The sequence below is a fragment of the Prionailurus bengalensis genome, chromosome E4 (genome assembly GCF_016509475.1).
Source record: "Prionailurus bengalensis isolate Pbe53 chromosome E4, Fcat_Pben_1.1_paternal_pri, whole genome shotgun sequence".
In the NCBI taxonomy this organism is placed as follows: Eukaryota; Metazoa; Chordata; class Mammalia; order Carnivora; family Felidae; genus Prionailurus; species Prionailurus bengalensis.
In genome coordinates this window covers 59,023,773-59,041,923 of record NC_057360.1, presented here as the reverse complement: position 1 = coordinate 59,041,923, position 18,151 = coordinate 59,023,773, and the positions used below count along the sequence as shown (strand labels likewise).

Genomic DNA, 18,151 nt, shown 5'->3' with positions numbered 1-18,151 from the left:
TCATTACCTGAGACAAAATCGGAAGTCAGACACTTAAACTGACTAAGCCACCCAGTTAATTTTAATTCCAGTTGGCTAATATGCATTGTTATATTAGTTTCAGGTGTATAATAAAGTAATTCAACAATTCCATACATCAGCCTGTGCTCATCACAAGTGCACTCCTTGATCCCTATCATCTATTTGGCAACCCCCCACCCCAACCATCAGTTTGTTCTCTATAATTGAATCTGTTTCTTGATCTGTCTCTCTTTCTCTTTTTTTCTCCTTTGGTCATTTGTTTTGTTTCCAGAGAAAGATTTCACAACAAAGACTATTACCAGGGTAAAGGAAAATGTTTCATAAATTTACAGAAATCAATTCATCAGGAGAATATAACAATTTTAAATATTTATACACCTAATAAGAACGCTTCAAAATACATGAAGCAAAAACAAATCCGATGGGAATATGGCACAAATTCACAACTATACTTGGAGCCTTCAATATCACTTTCTCAATAATTGATAGAACAAGTAAGGAGAAAGTCAATAAGGTTATAGAGGACTTAAACACAGTTAATTTGACTTAACTGATGTCTCTAGAACACTCCACCTGACAACAGTAGAATATGAATTCTTTTCAACTGTTTGTGGAACATTTACCATGATCATGGGCCATAAAACAATACATTAAAAATTTTCAAAACAGGTAAAGTATGTTTTCTGACCACATGAAATTAAATTAGGAGTCAATAACAAAAAAAATCTGGAGCATCTCCAAATCTTGAAAATTAAGTAACAAACTTTTAAATAACCCATGAGTCAAAGAATAAATCAAAAGGGAAATCTGAAAGTATTTCACAGTGAATGAAAGTGAAAACCCAACATATCAAAATTTGTGCGATACCATGAAAGTACTTAGAGGGAAACTTACAGCTTAAATGTCTATATTAGAAAACCAGAAAAGTTTCCAATCAACAACTTCAGTTTCCACCTTAAGAAACTAGAAAAATAAGAACAAATTAAAACCCAAGCAGAAGGAAAGAAATAATAAAGATAAGATCAGGAATCAACAAAATAGAAAACAAAAAGAAAACAGAAAACCAATGAGACCAAAAGGTCATTTCTGAATCTCAGTAAAACTTATAAACCTCAGGGCAGCTAGGTGGCTCAGTTGGTTAATCTTCCAACTCCTGATTTCAGCTTAGGTCATGATCTCACAGTTCGAGAGATCAAGCCTTGCTTGTGATTTTCTCTCTCCCTCTCTGCCCCTCCCCCACTCACGTGCGTGTGTGTGTGTGTGTGCGCGCGCGCGCACGCGTGTGTGTGCGCATGCGCTCTCTCAAAATAAATTAAAAAAAAAAAAAACTTATACATCTCTAGTCAGACTGAGTAGGAAGAAAAAAAAAAAGACTACACTTAATACCAGAAATGAAACAGAGAGGGCATCGCTATAGATCCTACAGACTTTAAAAGAATATGAAGAGAATATCATGAACAACTTTATGCCAATAAATGATACAACTAGGATGAAATGGACAAAGTCCACTAACCTCCACCCTTACCACATAACATATACAAAAGATGACTGGTAATACTTCATAGACATAAATGTAAGAACTAAAGCTATAAAACTTCTAGAAGAAAACAAGAGAAAATATTTGTGACCTTGGGTTTGGCAAGCCTTTAAAATACACACAAAAAATAGGGGTGCCTGGGTGGCTCAGTCAGCTAAGCGTCCAAGTTTGGCTCAGGTCATGACCTCATGGTTCGTGAGGTCAAGCCCTGCGTTAGGCTCTGTGCTGACAGCCTGGAGCCTGCTTTGGATTTTGTGTCTCCTTCTCTTTCTATCCTTCTCCTGCTCCTGCTCTGTCTCTCTCTCTCTCTCAAAAATAAACATTAGAGAAAATGTTTTAATAAATAAATAAATAAATAAATAAATAAATAAATAAAACACAAAAAACTCTAAATGAAATAAATCAATAAATTGGACTTCATAAAAAAAAAAACCTTTTGCTCTCATTTCTATATTCACTGTTATGAAAATGGAAAAGTAAGCCACAGACTAGGAGAAAATTTTGCAAAACATATATCCAAAAGAATTAAACCTAGAATATATATAAATAACTCTCACAACTTACAAATAAGAAGACAATCCAATTGCAAAAAAGTGGGCCAGAGATTTAAATAGAGAATTCACCTTAGAAGAAACACACATGGATAACAGGTATATGAAAAGATATTCAACATCATTAGTAATTAGGAAAATGCAAATCAAAGCCACAATGAATATTAGTGCATATCCTCTAAAATTATTAAAGTTAGAAAGACTACTTATACAAGTGTTGACAAGGATGAGGACAATTGGATTTCTCATGACACTGCTGGTTATAATTGGCAGTTTGGCAGTTTCTTTTAAAATTAAACCACATCCACTATAATGAACCCAGTCTTTCCACTCCTAGGTGTTTATTCAAGAAGAATAAAAGAATGACCTCACTAAGAGTTGTTCACAAATGTTCATAGTAGCTTCATTTGTAATAGTAAAAACAAACAAACAAACAAACCCCAAAAACAAAAAGCGCCAAACAACAACCCAGGTGTCCATCAACAGATAAACAGATATTAAATTTTGGAATATTGCTTATCAGTAATAAGGAGCTGTTGATACTGGCAACAGTAAGGCAATTCTGAGTGAAATAAACCAGACCAAAAAATATATACTTATAATTCTATTTATATAAAATTCTAGAAAATTCAAACTAATCTATAATGACAGTTGTTGCTTGGTAACAGGACAGGGAGGCAAGGAACACAAAGAAACCTGGGGGTGTGTGATGGTCTTAGGTGTGTATGCCTATGTCAGATCTTAGAAAATTGTATAATTTATTTTTTTTTTTTTAATTTTTTTTTCAACGTTTTATTTTATTTTGGGGACAGAGAGAGACAGAGCATGAACGGGGGAGGGTCAGAGAGAGAGGGAGACACAGAATCATGGAAACAGGCTCCAGGCTCCCAGCCATCAGCCCAGAGCCTGATGCGGGGCTCGAACTCACGGACCGCGAGATCGTGACCTGGCTGAAGTCGGACGCTTAACCGACTGCGCCACCCAGGCGCCCCAATTTATTTTTTTTTTTTTTTAATTTTTTTCAACGTTTATTTATTTTTGGGACAGAGAGAGACAGAGCATGAACGGGGGAGGGGCAGAGAGAGAGGGAGACACAGAATCGGAAACAGGCTCCAGGCTTTGAGCCATCAGCCCAGAGCCTGATGCGGGGCTTGAACTCACGGACCGTGAGATTGTGACCTGGCTGAAGTCGGACGCTTAACCGACTGCGCCACCCAGGCACCCCCTATAATTTAAATACTTAAATAGTATTCATTCATTCATTCATTCATTCATTCATTCATTCATTTATTTTTAAATAGCATTTATAGCTCAGAGAGCCTGGGTGGCTTAGTCAGTTGAGTGTCTGACTCTTGATTTCAGTTCAGGTCACCATGCCAGGGTCGTGGGATTGAGACCTGTGTTGGGCTCTGTGCTGAATGTGGAGCCTGCTTAAGATTCTCTCTCTCTCCTTCTGCTTACGCTCTCTCTAAAATAAAAAAAAAAAATAACATTTATATCTCAACAGAGTTATCAAAAAATTATACCGAGAAAAATAATTTGTAATAATTCACCGAGAGAGATAAAATACTGTTATCCTTAAAGGTAACTGAAGATCTATAAACCAGGTAAATCCTAGTAAAGGTCTTAGTTAAACATGAAAACCCTGCAATTATTTATAAAACAGCAAGTCAGAAAAGCAACAAATACATTTTTGTTTTACTCAGTCAGATCAGCCTGCACAGTATCATTTCTTGCTAGGCATCCTGAGATCTTCTCTCTTCCCAGAGTTCTGACTTCTTTTGTGTCCAGTGTCATCCTTTGTAGCCAGTGTCTAGGAGATGGGTCCACCTGTTATGGCTGTGCCGAAGGAGGCCCAACCTTGGCTCTAATTCTCAAGGGTGGGGGAGGACTCTGGATCCTATTATATTCTTCAGAGTGGAAACTCCTAAAAGATAAACAAATCTCTCTTGTTAATAATAATCATCTCTCTTTGTAACAAGTTGGGGGGGGGGATGGGAGGCAGACACAACCCTGCCACACAGTAAGTGCTAACATGAAAACACAGTTTCACATTCAAAACAGGTACAAATTCTAAGCACTAAAGAGTTCAATGAAGGAGGAGAATAAATGATAGTGGTGGAACTTGACTTAGGTCTTGGTGAATAGGTGGGATTTAGATTTTAAAAAGAAAGGAAAAGGCAAGTGAAGAAAGCAACATAAGAGAAAAGAGGCAGAATGTTTAAAGGACAGTAAGGGGATCTAATGTTACCAGAGTGAAATGATCCTAGTGAAGAGTAGTGGGAGATAAATTTGGTGGCCAGAGTAGGTCAGATTACACAAGTCCTTGAAAATCAAGCACAAAACTTAGACTTAATAGAGTAAAAAGCAGAAAGCTATCAGACTTTAAGTGATCATATGACTGAAGTGGAATTAAAGCAAATTCCACTTTGGAGTGGAGTTCTGTGCTGGGCATGGCCAATAGGGTTAAATTCTTCGCCACAATCAAAAGCCATGTCAAAGTCATGTCAAAGGGTATGTTGTACTGAGAGTGAGTCATATACAAGGCAAGAATACCTATCAGCATGTGCTATTTGTCTAGTCCTGACAAATATTATCCCAATTTCTATTGCACAAAGAGAGAAACTCAAACATCTGAAATTGCCACTAATATACAGACATATAAGTTCCTGTGTCCGGTTCCACCTAATTTACCTTGGCACTATTTTCACAGAAGTCAAATATTTGATGCTTTGAAACAAATGCAGAACAGATTCCAGGGTGGGGCCTATACAACCCAATATCCACAGTGTAGACTGTTTGGCTTCCTCCATTTACAGTTTTCAGATATGAATTACTTCCTTACTGAAGACAACAGCAGAGGCGAATAATGTAATCAGAAGTACTAAACTAGGTATGAGAAGTCCAATCGCATGACTCTAGGCAAGCCATCAATTTTTCTGAGTCTTAGATTCTTCATCAATAAAATTGGGGCTACTGTTAAAACCAAGTGTTTCTTTAAGAAGCAAATGAGATAATATATTAACAGGCTGATTATGTTGTTTAAGTAATTAAACAGCAATATATCTGGCTCTTAGCCAACAGGGATGGTTAATCAGGGATGGTTAAGATTCTCAGTAAATCAGTGACTGTCACAAAGGAGACCTTTTTTGATACTACCTTCCCTAGAAACTTCCCTTATTAAAAATCAGGAGGGCAGGTAACATCCCCCACAAGGTGTGCTTGGCAGTTCAAAAGCGCCTCCTGGAGGAGACTTTAAAAACTGAGAGGGAGAAAATCTATTCTTCAGGGTAACATGCAGTCACAGCAGACCTGTTACAGATAACACCTCAGGACAAAGCAAATCTCCTGAATCTTCAGCATTTTAATGAATACATGCAGTACAAAGTTAGGAACAGGAACACGAATACCATTATGAAGACTATTCAAGTGTGAACACCGAACAATTGCATACAGAAAGTGTAGGAGTTCCCTGCAGGTATGAAAGCTCATTCCATTTAAATCTACATGGAATATGAAATGGAATGGAATATATAAGAGGAGGAAAGGATGATATTAAACCAGAATGATTAAGTAGAAAATCTAAACATAATCTGATAGTTCCCTTGTTTCTTGTGAATTCTCTAGAATATGTTGTCTAATAGCAATATGATGCCAGCTACAGATATAATTTAAAATTTGTACAAGTCACATTAGAAAGGCAAAGCAAAACAGATGAAATACGTTTTAATAATACATTTTATTTAAACCAGTATACCCAAAATATTATTGTTTTAATGTGTAATCAATATAAAAATTATTAATGAGATATTTTACATTTATTTATTTGTTTATTTTGAGAGAGAGTGTGTGTATGTGTGTGCAAGGAGCAGAGGGGCAAAGGGAGAGGGAGAGCGAGAATCCTAAGCAGGCTCCACATGCTAAGCGTGGAGCCTGACATGGGGCTTGATCTCATGATGGTGAGATCATGACCTGGGTAGAAATCAAGAGTTGGAAGTTTAACCAACTGAGCCACCCAGGTGCCCCAGACATTTTACATTTTTCACTTCATATGAAACCTTTGAAGTCTGGTGTATATTTTATACTTATGGCACATCTCAATTCAGAGTAGGTACATTTATTTATTTATTTATTTATTTTTTCAACGTTTATTTATTTTTGGGAGAGAGACAGAGCATGAATGGGGGAGGGGCAGAGAGAGAGGGAGACACAGAATCGGAAACAGGCTCCAGGCTCTGAGCCATCAGCCCAGAGCCCGACGCGGGGCTCGAACTCACGGACCGCGAGATCGTGACCTGGCTGAAGTTGGACCCTTAACCGACTGCGCCACCCAGGCGCCCCCAGAGTAGGTACATTTAAAAAGAGCACAGCTCTAGAAAGCAGGGATTAAAAATTAACACCAGATCCATACCATATATTTATACATTATCTGCACACACTTAAAGAAAAGCAAACCTTAAAAATCTGTTACAGGATATAAAATATTTTTGGCTAAGCTCTTTTGGAATTTCTGCAGAAAGAGAAAGAACAGTGGTAGTTATTTCAAACCCCCCAATAATTTTGTTTGTTTGCAATTAGAGGTTGAGATTTTGTTGGAATATCTAAAAATTTCATTGCCTCTTCAGAGGAATCTGAAATCTTTAGTAAAAAGCATGAGCTATGGCCATCACTAAGTTCCTACACTAGTCATGCTTTTATTATTTATTTCTTATAATTATTTAAAACAAGTTAATCATTGTTGACAAACATAAAGAAACCAAGAATGGCATTTTTAGGGGTAATAACACAATGATACTGCACAAGAGCCCTTATCGCTTTAGGCTAAATTGTAGAAAAACACAATTGCAGGTAAGGGACCACAGCATGATACTTGTCTAGGCAAATGTTTCTTGCTAGAGGTGTATTGGCATTTTGGGTGGGACAGTCCAACCAGTTGCAGGGTATACAACAACTCTGGCCCTGGCCATGAAATGTTAGTATCATCTTCATCACGGCAACGGAATAAAATTGCCCCCATGCATTCCCAAATTCCCCTTTGTAAGAATGGTACCACCCTCCTACTTGGGATACACTGCTTGAGACTTTTGTTAAAATCTGATGGGTAAAAAGCACCCATGTTTGGAGCACCTAGCTGGCTCGGTAGGTGAAACATACAACTCTTGACCTTGAGGTTGTGAGTTTGAGCCCCGTGTTGGGTATAGAAATTACTTAAAAATAAAATCTTTAAAAAATACGCTCATATTTGTAAATATTCTATATCCCGTGTATTGTGGTTTCTCTTATCAGCTAAAAGAAAAAGATTATAATATCAACCTAAAAAAAAAAAGAGTCCCTGTACATTCCAATGATTTTGCTTTACAGGTTTTTTGGTTTGTTTTTGTCATTAAAGTTAAAACCACCTTACTAGATATCTCACACTTCTGAATTTGTATTTTTCTTCCTCCAAGAATGGTCATATATTGTTCTACTTCCACTTTCTCACATTTGTTCCCTCTTCCACACTGTCTTCTCTTAAATTTAGATCTGGATAAATTGTATTGTTAATAGTCACATTTTGAATTATTTGGAATGAATGTAGAGGGTTTTTTTTCTTAATGAAAGAACACATTTCTTAATTAAAATGTAGGGGAATATAGGTTGAGATGCAGTATGTGGAATTATTAGGATAGTAATTATGATAAATATGTATCATTTTCATGATGGCTGATCTCATTTACCCTAATATAATCAGGTTTCTCTGCAATGGAACATAAAATTACTTCTTAGCGTTAACATCTACTAACTGTATGTTAGAGGATTCAAGTGAAGCAATATACAGTCAGTGACTATCATAAGGACTGAGACGTATGATGATATCAGTAATTATGTTTTAGTAGATCTCTGTTTGGATGCAACAATCATCACTAGGGTGGATATGTATTTTTAAAATTGTATGTGTGGAGCACCTGGGTGGCTCAGTTGGTTACACGCCTAACTCGATTTCAGCTCAGGTCAGGATCTCACGCTTGGTGGAATTGAGCCCCATGTTGGGCTCTGTGCTGACAGTGTGGAGCCTGCTTGGGATTTTCTCTCTCTGCCCCTTCCCTTCTCACACTCTGTCTCTTACTCTCAAAATAAATAATAAACTTAAAAAATTAAAATTCTATGTGTGTATATATGTATACATCCCAACCAAACCTCTTTTGTGAGACTAAACATGAATTAGTACTCTGGTACAACTGTTGGCAAACTGTGGCCCACAGGCCAAACCCAGTCTGCCACCTGCTTTTGTGAATAAGGTTTTATTCAGAACACAGACATTCTCATTCATTTACATTTATCTGTGGCTGCTTTTGTGCTGCAACAGGAGAGTGGAATAGTGGTGACAGAAACTGTATCAACTGAAAAGTCTAAAATATTCATTATCTTTTTACAGAAAAAGTTGCTGACCGCTGCTGTAGATTATAAGTTAGAAGTCAAGAGAAAATATGCACAAATAATTTTTCTTTCTTATGGCTAGAATGGGTTTATGAAATAAGATCAAGGAACTGTGAGTTTCTGGGACCAATGTCTCCTCCTTGTAAAGTGTGCATTTAGGACTAGAAAACTTCAGGTGTCATGTCAGAGGTGGAGAATCCTGGTGAAGTTCATTGTGCCCAGATTTAAGAAATGTCTTTTCTAGGGGTGCCTGGGTGGCTCAGTCAGTTAAGTGGCCGACTTCAGCTCAGGTCATGATCTCGCGGTCCGTGAGTTCGAGCCCCGCATCGGGCTCTGTGCTGACAGCTCAGAGCCTGGAGCCTGTTTCAGATTCTGTGTCTCCCTCTCTCTGACCCTCCCCCGTTCATGCTCTGTCTCTCCCTGTCTCAAAAATAAATAAACGTTAAAAAAAAAAAAGAAAGAAATGTCTTTTCTAGAGAATTTTGAGGTGGATCAAATTTTGGGACTACAGATATTGATACAGTTTTTCAACATTATTGAAAACTGTGAGTCCATGAGTTGAGTTGTTCATTAATAGTGTAATAATTTCACAGCTATCATCTAACATATGAAAGTATCATAAAAGGCGGTCTATTGGATTGTAGAACATTTTATAAGTCTATCCATTAAGTTTTATTATTTTTGCTGATTATAGATGTTATACTCATAAAGCTATGAGTAAAAATTATGATTAGTTCAGTATGGTTACCTTGCAAATTTTGGCCAGTTCATTTTTCAGAGACCGATTTTGTTTTAATTTTTTTAGTGTTTATTATTTTTGAAAGAGAGAGAGAATGAGAATGAGTGGGGGAGGGGCAGAGAGAGAGGGAGACACAGAATCTGAAACAGGCTCCAGGCTCTGAGCTGTCAGCACAGAGCCCGATGTGGGGCTTGAACTCACGAACCATGAGATCATGACCTGAGCTGAAGTTGGACACTCAACTGACTGAGCCACCCAGGCGCCCCTTCAGAGACCTATTTTTAAATGTACTTTTTAAGTTGATTTTGGACTCCATGGACAATGAAATATTTGTTGAATCTGTGAGATATTCGAAAGTTTCTAAGCAGTTTGACGTGAGTGAATGTCTCTATCACTATGATGGACAAGGATAAAAGGAATATAGTACTTCTACTTTGAACTGTAATAGAGTAACAGGTACTGCACTTGTCTTTCTGCCACAAAAAAGCATAAAACTAGACAAACTACGTAAAACAATCTTCATCTTAGATTGTTCTAACAATCTTAGAACAATCTTCATGCACTGATAAACAAGCAGCATGTGACTGTCATACTTGAGAACAAAGCACACAGGGTAAGCTCCATAATTAGGGAGGTGAAGTTCAAGTAAAGTAGTGGCCTTCCTGAGATGAGGAGAAAATTATCAGGGGTCAAAGTTATTAAAGTGGCTGGAATTTTGTGGGTTAGAATACCTGAGCTGCTGTAGTGTCGGTGTGTATGTGTGTGTGCATGTGTGCACATATGTGGGGGTGGAGGGACACAAATGTGCCAGGCAAGTTTGCCTGTTGCAAGAGGAAGGCTGAAGAGCGATCCTAAAAGTCACGTAGTGCTGAGACATTGGATTTGCAGCCCAGCCCAAGAGCAGCAACTTCTCTAATACTTTAGGCACATAATTGAGAATCCAGAATCAAGCCTTAAGAGAAAGAACCATGCAAAAAAAAAAAAAAAAAAAGAAGTAAGAAGGATATGCTAGGGCCAAGTATAAAACCAAAATAAACACATGATGAAAATAATAAGACCAAAGCTAACATAACCAAAAGGACCAATCAATGATTAATTTGCATGATACATAGATGTAATATTCTTTAAAGGAAGACAGGATTAGCCAGACTCCCTATAATGTATTATCTAACATACAATTATTATCAAACATACAAAGATTTAGGAAAATGTGAACCATAAGAGAAAAGCAGTCTATAAAAAATTTCTGTGAGATGACCTGGATTTGGGGATTTGGAAAAAAATTAAGTAACATTCATAAATATTTTCAAGGACTTAAATGAAGACATCATTGCAATGAATGAGGAGATAAGGGATGTCAGCATATAAGTGAAACTTTTTTTTTTTAAGAAAAACTCCAAGAACTAAGAAGTACAGTAATTAAAATAGAAAAATTCACTAAATGGGCTTATCAGCAGATTGAACACTGAAAAAACAACAAAGAGTTAATTTGAAAATAGATCAGTAGAAATATCTGCTTTAAAAATCAGAAAGAAAAAAATGAACAAAGATTCAGTAATGTATCACCATCAAAAGAACTTACATGCATACAACTGGAATCCCAGAAAGAGAGCAGAGAGAAAACTGCATGAAAAAAAAATATTTGAGGCAATAATGGCTGAAAATAACCCAAATTTAGTGGGGAAAAAACCTTACACATACAGGAAATTCAGTGGATAACAAGTAGAATGTTTACAAAACAAAACAGAACCCATACTTAGACACATTATAGTCAAACCAAACGGGGAAGAAAAAGTCTTGAAGGCAGCCAGGGAAAAGTGATACATTACACATGAGTGAAAATGGTAAAAATGATAGCTGGTTCTCATCAGAAACAAGAGATCAAAAGACAGGGCACTTGGCTGCTCAGTTGGTAGAGCATGCAACTCTTGATCTTGGGGTTGTAATAAGTTTGAACCCCACATTGGGGGTAGAGTTTACTTTAAAATAAATAAAGAGAGGGGCGCCTGGGTGACTCAGTTGATTAAGCATCCAACTCTTGATATCAGTTCAGGTCATGATCTCTCAGTTGTGAGATTGAGCCCCACATTAGGTGCTGAGCTGATCATGGAGCCTGCTTAGGATTTTTTTTCTCTCTGCCCCTCCCCCACGATTTCTCACTTGCTCTCTAAATAAATAAACTTTAAAAAGACAATGGAAGGGCTTAAAGAACGGGAAGACAAAAATTGCCAATTCAGAATTCCATATCCAGAAAAAGTATCCTTTAAAACAGAAGACACAATAGACATTTTCAGGTGAATGAAAACAGAAAATTCAACACCAATAGACCTATACCATAAACAATGTTAAAAAATTTCTTCAGGGTTAAAGACAATGACTTACCTGATGAAAATTGAGATCTATAATGTTTTAATTTCCTTTACTGTGTAATGAATTTAGTGGTTTAAAATGATTATCATTTATTATTTCTTCCTATTCTGTGCTTTAGCTAGATTTAACTGGGTGGTTCTTCAGATTTGGGTGTTATTGGCCTACTTCACCGAAGTGGCTGCATTCAGCTGGGAAGTCGGCCAGGGTTAAAACTTCCAAAATAGCTTCATTCACATGTTTGGTGACTCAGATGTGGTAGCTGAAACGGCTGGGATAGGCCTCTCTCTTTCCAAATGGTTTTTTTTTTTTTTATTATTCAATAATCTAGACCAAACCTATTTACATGCTGGCTAGATTTCTAGAAGATAAAAGTAGAAGATGCAAACCTTCTTAAGGTTTATATCTAGAACTGGCATGGCATCAGTCTTTGGCATATTTTGTTCATCAAAGCAAGTCAAAGACACACCCAGATTCAAGGGAAGGAGAAATAGACTCTACGTCTTTTTTTTTTTTTATGTTTATTTATTTTCTGAGAGAGAGCATGAGCAGGGCGAGGGCAGAGAGAGAGGAAGACACAGAATCTGAAGCAGGCTCCAGGCTCTGAGATGTCAGCACAGAACCTGATGCGAGGCTCGAACTCATGAACCATGAGATCATGACCTGAGCTGAAGTCAGATGGTTAACCAACTGAGCCACCCAGGCCCCTCTAGACTGTACATCTTATTGGGAGAAGCAACATGCATATGTGGGTGGTAATGGAAAGAATTTCTGGCAGCTATTTTAAGATTATTAGAAGGAATGAAAGCACTAAAAATAGTAAACATAGATAAATATAAAAGACACCATACACATTTCTTAATTTTTTAAAGGACATATGACCATTTAAGGCAAAAACTATAATGAATGTAGATGTAACATACAACACAATGAAGCATAAAAGATTTGCAGGTGGTGGTGAAAGGCTCTTTCATTTTATGTGAAGTATCACAATTTTAACTCTAGGAATATTGGTAACTTAAGAATGCATACCATAATTCCTAAAAACATTGCTAAAACAATAAAGCAAAAAGATACAGTTGAAAGCCAACAGAGGAATTCAAGTGGAATACTAAAACATTTGATTAATCCAAAAACTGGCAGTAAGTGAAGTACAGAGGAACACAAAACTAATGGAACAAATTAGAAACAAATATCAAAACGACAGACTTAATTTCAATAAAATAAATTATTATAGTTAATATAAGTGGATAAACACACCAATTAATAGGTAGAGGTAGAGGTTGTCAGATTGAATTAAAAATAGGAAGATCCAACTAATTATTGTCTACAAGGGAAGCACATTTAAAAAACCATGGTTAAAAGTAGAAAGATAGAAAGATATAGAACACAGACAGTAAGCTGAGAAAGCTTCAGTGACTATATTAATATAAGAGAAATTTCACTTTAAGAGGTGTTATCAGAGACAAAGAGGATTTTTCATAATGATAAAATGATTATTTCATCAGGAAGACACAAGAACCAACACAGTTAATGTGCTCAAAATAACAAAACTTTGTAAAGGACAATGGAATACTACTTGGCAATGAGAAAGAATGAAATATGGCCTTTTGTTGCAACATGGATGGAACTGGAGAGTGTTATGCTAAGTGAAATAAGTCATACAGAGAAAGACAGATACCATATGTTTTCACTCTTATGTGGATCCTGAGAAACTTAACAGAAGACCATGGGGGAGGAGAAGGAAAAAAAAAAGTTAGAGAGGGAGGGAGCCAAACCATAAGAGACTCTTAAAAACTGAGAATAAACTGAGGGTTGATGGGAGGTGGGAGGAAGGAGAGGGTGGGTGATGGGTATTGAGGAGGGCACCTGTTGGGATGAGCACTGGGTGTTGTATGGAAACCAATTTGACAATAAATTTCATATAAAAAAATAAAAATAAAAATATGTAAAGGAAAAACTGACCATACTAAAGGACAAAAGAAATACACAAATCCATTGTAAGAAATTTTAACTCCCCTATCTTGGTAATTAAATAGTGAAACTATATGAAAAGTCAATAATGATATAGAAGATCTGAACAAAACTATCAACTGCCTTAACCCCATTGACATTGATAGAATTCAGTGCTCCACAACTGTAGAACACATTCTTTTTCACTGCCCATGGAACATTTACCAAGATAGACCACATTTGGGGGGGACAAAATAAGTCTCAGCAATTTTTATAATATTGGTATCTGACAAAGTTTGTTTTCTGATCACAGCATAAATAATTTGGTAATCTCTAACTAGACAGATGAAGAAAAAGAAATGGAAGATGCAAATGATCAATATCAGTGTTTTAGGTATCTACTGCTGCATAACAAAGTACTCCAGAATGTAGTGGCTTAAAACAACAACCATTTTATTGCTCACATTTTGTGAGTCAGGAATTTGCATAGAGTTCAGTGAGAACAACTCACCTCTCTTTCATGTGTTGTTAACTAGACTCACTTGTGCAGTTGAACTCAGCTGTTGGCAGATCTGGGTCACAAGGTCTGGGAAGACCTTCCTCATATGTTTGGATAAGATGCAGACTGGTGGCTTCATGTGGCTTCTCTCCGTGTGGTGTTTCATCTTTCAGAAACTTTTTCTTCCTGTGGTCTTTCTTTCCAGCAAAATTGCCTGAACATCTTTGTTTTTAAATTTTTTTTAATGTTTATTTATTTTTGAGAGAGAGCATGAGTGGGGGAGGGGCAGAAAGAGGGTGACAGAGAATCTGAAGCAGATTCTGTGCTATCAGCACAAAGCCCAAGGTGGGACTTGAACTCATGAACTGTAAGATCATGACCTGAGCCACAGTTGGATGCTCAACTGACTGAGCCACCAACGTGCCCCAAGATTGCCTGAACTTCTTAATGAGTGGCTCAGGGCATCAAATGGGCAAAAAATGAAGCTGTGCCTTTGAGGATATAATTTTTTTTTCTCAATTCTGAGCCTGGGGTGGGATCCAGTCCATGTATTTTAGGAGTTTGTAGTTAGAAAATATTTTTCTCTATATCATTATGTAAGCTGTCTTTGTTTTTTGCTTTCATTTTTGCCACATTCCTTTTTTATCTTGTTAATATTATCAGCTATGATACAGTATAGACTATGATGATGTCTCTCCAACTGTTTGGTTACCTAAAGCCTGACTTTGGGGTGCCTGGGTGACTCACTTGGTTGGGCATCTGACTCTTGATGTTGGCTTGGGTCATGGTCTCAAGGTTCGTAGATTTGAGCCCCAAGTCAGGCTCTGTGATGGCAATGCAGACCCTGTTTGGGATCCTTTCTCTACCTCTCTCTCTGCCCCTCCCCTGGCTCCTGTGTGCATGCATGCTATCTCTCAAAATAAGTAAACATTTAAAAATGTTATTCACTGGGAATGCAAACTGGTGCAACCACTCTGGAAAACAGTATGGAAGCTCCTCAAAAAATTAAAAATAGAACTACCCTATGACCCAGCAACTGCACTAGTAGGTATTTATCCAAGGGATATAGGTATGCTGTTTCGAAGGGGCACATGCACCCCAATGTTTATAGCAGCACTATTAACAATAGCCAAAGTATGGAAAGAGCCCAAATGTCCATTGATGGATGAATGGATAAAGAAGATGTGGTACACACACACACACACACACACACACACACACACTGGAGTATTACTTGGCAATCAAAAAGAATGAAATCTTGCCATTTGCAACTACGTAGATGGAACTAGAGGGTATTATGCTAAGTGAAATTAGTCAGTCAGAGAAAGACAAAAATCATATGACTTCACTCATATGAGGACTTCAAGATACATAACAGATGAACATTAGGGAAGGGAAGCAAAAATAATATAAAAACAGGGAGGGGGACAAAACATAAGAGACACTTAAATATGGAGAAAAAACACAGGGTTGCTGGAGGGGTTGTGGGAGGGGGATGGGCTAAATGGGTAAGGGGCATTAAGGAATCTACTCCTGGAATCATTGTTGTACTATATGCTGAAAAACTTGGATGTAAATTAAAATATAATTTTAAAAAAATGTTATTCATTATCAGCAGTGCCTGGGTGGCTCAGTCAGTCACCTGACTCTTGATTTCAGCTCAGGTCATGATCTCACAATTCGTGAGTTTGAGCCCCACATCAGACTGTGTACTGACAGTGTGGAGTCTGCTCGGGATTCTCTTTCTCCCTTTCTCTCACTGCCCCTCCCCCACTCACATTCTTTCTCCCTCTCTCTCTCTCTCTCTCTCAAAATGAATAAACAAAAAAAATGGGTGATGGGCAATAAGGAGGGCACTTGTTGGGATGAGCACTGGGTGTTGCACGTAAGTGATGAACGACGGGAATCTACTCCTGAGGCCAAGACTACACTGTATGTTAGCCAACTTGACAATAAATAAATTAAAAAAATAAAAAAATAAAAAATTAAAAAGTTATTATCAAATTAAATTCTCTTTAGCCCTGTAAGGCAACTGTAAGGACATCTTTCTGTTCCTTAGAATATGTTTCTTTCTAGATTGAGTTTAGAAAACCTTCTGTGTGCTTTGTTTTATGTTTGCATTTTTACCATGTTATTTCTTTTTTTTAATCTTGTTTACGTTATTGGATGAGATATAGTACAGTCACTTTTATTTTACATCCTTCACCAACACATTTTATACCAGAACTGTACTCTGGGAAAGGGAAGGGTTAGGTAGAGTATATAAAGATTCATTCTTAACTTCCTTTTATCTACAGTTACCTAAAACTGTATGAGAATATAAAGGTAAACAAGAAATTTCTTCTCCATCTTTGTGAGAGCATGAATTTGGGTGAAATTAAACCTTGCAGAACTCATTAAAGGAAATTTCTTTTAAGGTGGAGCCAGGAGGCCAGAAAGGGTAGCTCTCAGACCCCACCACTCATTGCAACCCTTTGCAGATCCAATAGGACCAGACTACTTTGCATTCCCAATAGGAAGAAACCTACTTCACTATCCCAGTAGGAGAAAGGAGGATTTTCCCTTTGCCCAGCAACAGCCCAGCCAGTGACAAACTGTCACAACTCAGCCAATGAGAAGCCACTATACTTCAAAGTCCCAGTTTACTGCAATGGACTTGTTTATAACAGCTCCCCTCAACTTCCCCCTATCCTCTATAGAAGAGTGGTCCTTTCCTATGTTCTTTGGACTTGCCTAAGGCTTTTGCTATAGCTTCCTTGTCCCAAATTCCAATTCCTCTGCTAGTCCTCAATAAACACATTTTGCTGGTAAAATAATAAGCTGTTTTACTTTTCAGGTCAACAACTTCATGGCAAAGGAAGAACTGTAGCCGGACCAAGCCTCGAGACTAGAAGATTATGGCTGTGTTATTTTGTTTGTGTGCTTTGCTGGACCACATCATCATTTAGGTCAGCCTTGCTGCAGAGGCAGAGCACTGCAAAGAGTTACAGCACAAGAAGCAGCAGTAGGAATTTTTCTTTCTTTTTAAGTAATCTTTATGCCCAATGTGGGGCTTAAGCTCACCACCCCGAGATCAAGAGTTGCATGCTCTACCAGCTGAGGCAGCCAGGCGCCCCTGGAACTTTTCTTGCAAAATCATAGCTACTGCACGGTGCTTATGAGGAAAATTCAGAATCAAGTATTTCTGCCATTTTAAGGAATTCCTATAGAAACCCTTACTACACCCTTTCATCAATTCTACAACATTGATTCTGCTCAGATGATTTGCTTTCAGGGTACAGAAAACTCAGATTCCTATGCCATTATTTGTGCACTCTTAAGTATGAACAAAATGGATGTAATGACTTTAAAGCTAACTCCTTGTAACTTTTCCTCCGTAGTCCTAGTTCTGTTCTCTGAAGCTTTGAAAAAATGGTCTGACCTTCTTTCACAGACCAACCTTCCCAGTTGGTGGAGATACATACTGTGTTCCCATGGGTCTCTGCCTCTCCAGGGTCATCTTACCCAGAACTCAACTTTCCCTCATTTTACATTTAATCATCTTACTTTTGTCCCTCTTTCATGTAAGTTTGTCAATGCTCCTCATGAAAAGCGGCCCCCAGATGGGTCCCCAGAGTCCTCTCAGCCGAGAGGGAAAATGATATTCTTTGCTCAAATTTGGGGGAGGGTGCCAAATGACTTAAATTCAAAGATAAAACTTTAAAAGAAGAGAAAAAAAGATGTCAAGGGAGCAATTAAGAGGTTATGCACATTTATCTTGGCCAGGACCACTAACCACGCCTCTGAGGTTTGCGCAGTGCGCCCTTGGGCCAAGAAAAAATTTAATTAATTTAAAGATTATAGTACAGTGAATTACTCTGGTAATGTTGCATTCTGCTTTTTCGATTGCTCACCTCAACCAGCCACCATCCCCTCGTCCCACTCTCCAGTTGCACTTAAAGTCTCCCATTTTCCAACTGGAACAGAGTAAGACACAAACGAAAAGCCAACTCGGTGGGAGGACAGCTGCGCGCGGACACTTCCGGGGTTGAGCGGCGAAGGGAGACGCCTCCGCCACAGAAGGAGGA

The 18,151-nt window shown here is 37.8% G+C and overlaps 1 long non-coding RNA gene across 1 annotated transcript; it reads right to left on the bottom strand.

The window, feature by feature from the left end:
• Positions 1-3,791: 3,791 nt before the first annotated feature.
• LOC122475723 lies at positions 3,792-18,145 on the bottom strand. Its single transcript, XR_006295290.1, has 2 exons — positions 17,978-18,145; positions 3,792-4,036 (listed from the first exon to the last, which is right to left on the bottom strand). It is a non-coding gene; the product is annotated as an uncharacterized LOC122475723 (long non-coding RNA).
• Positions 18,146-18,151: the final 6 nt, after the last annotated feature.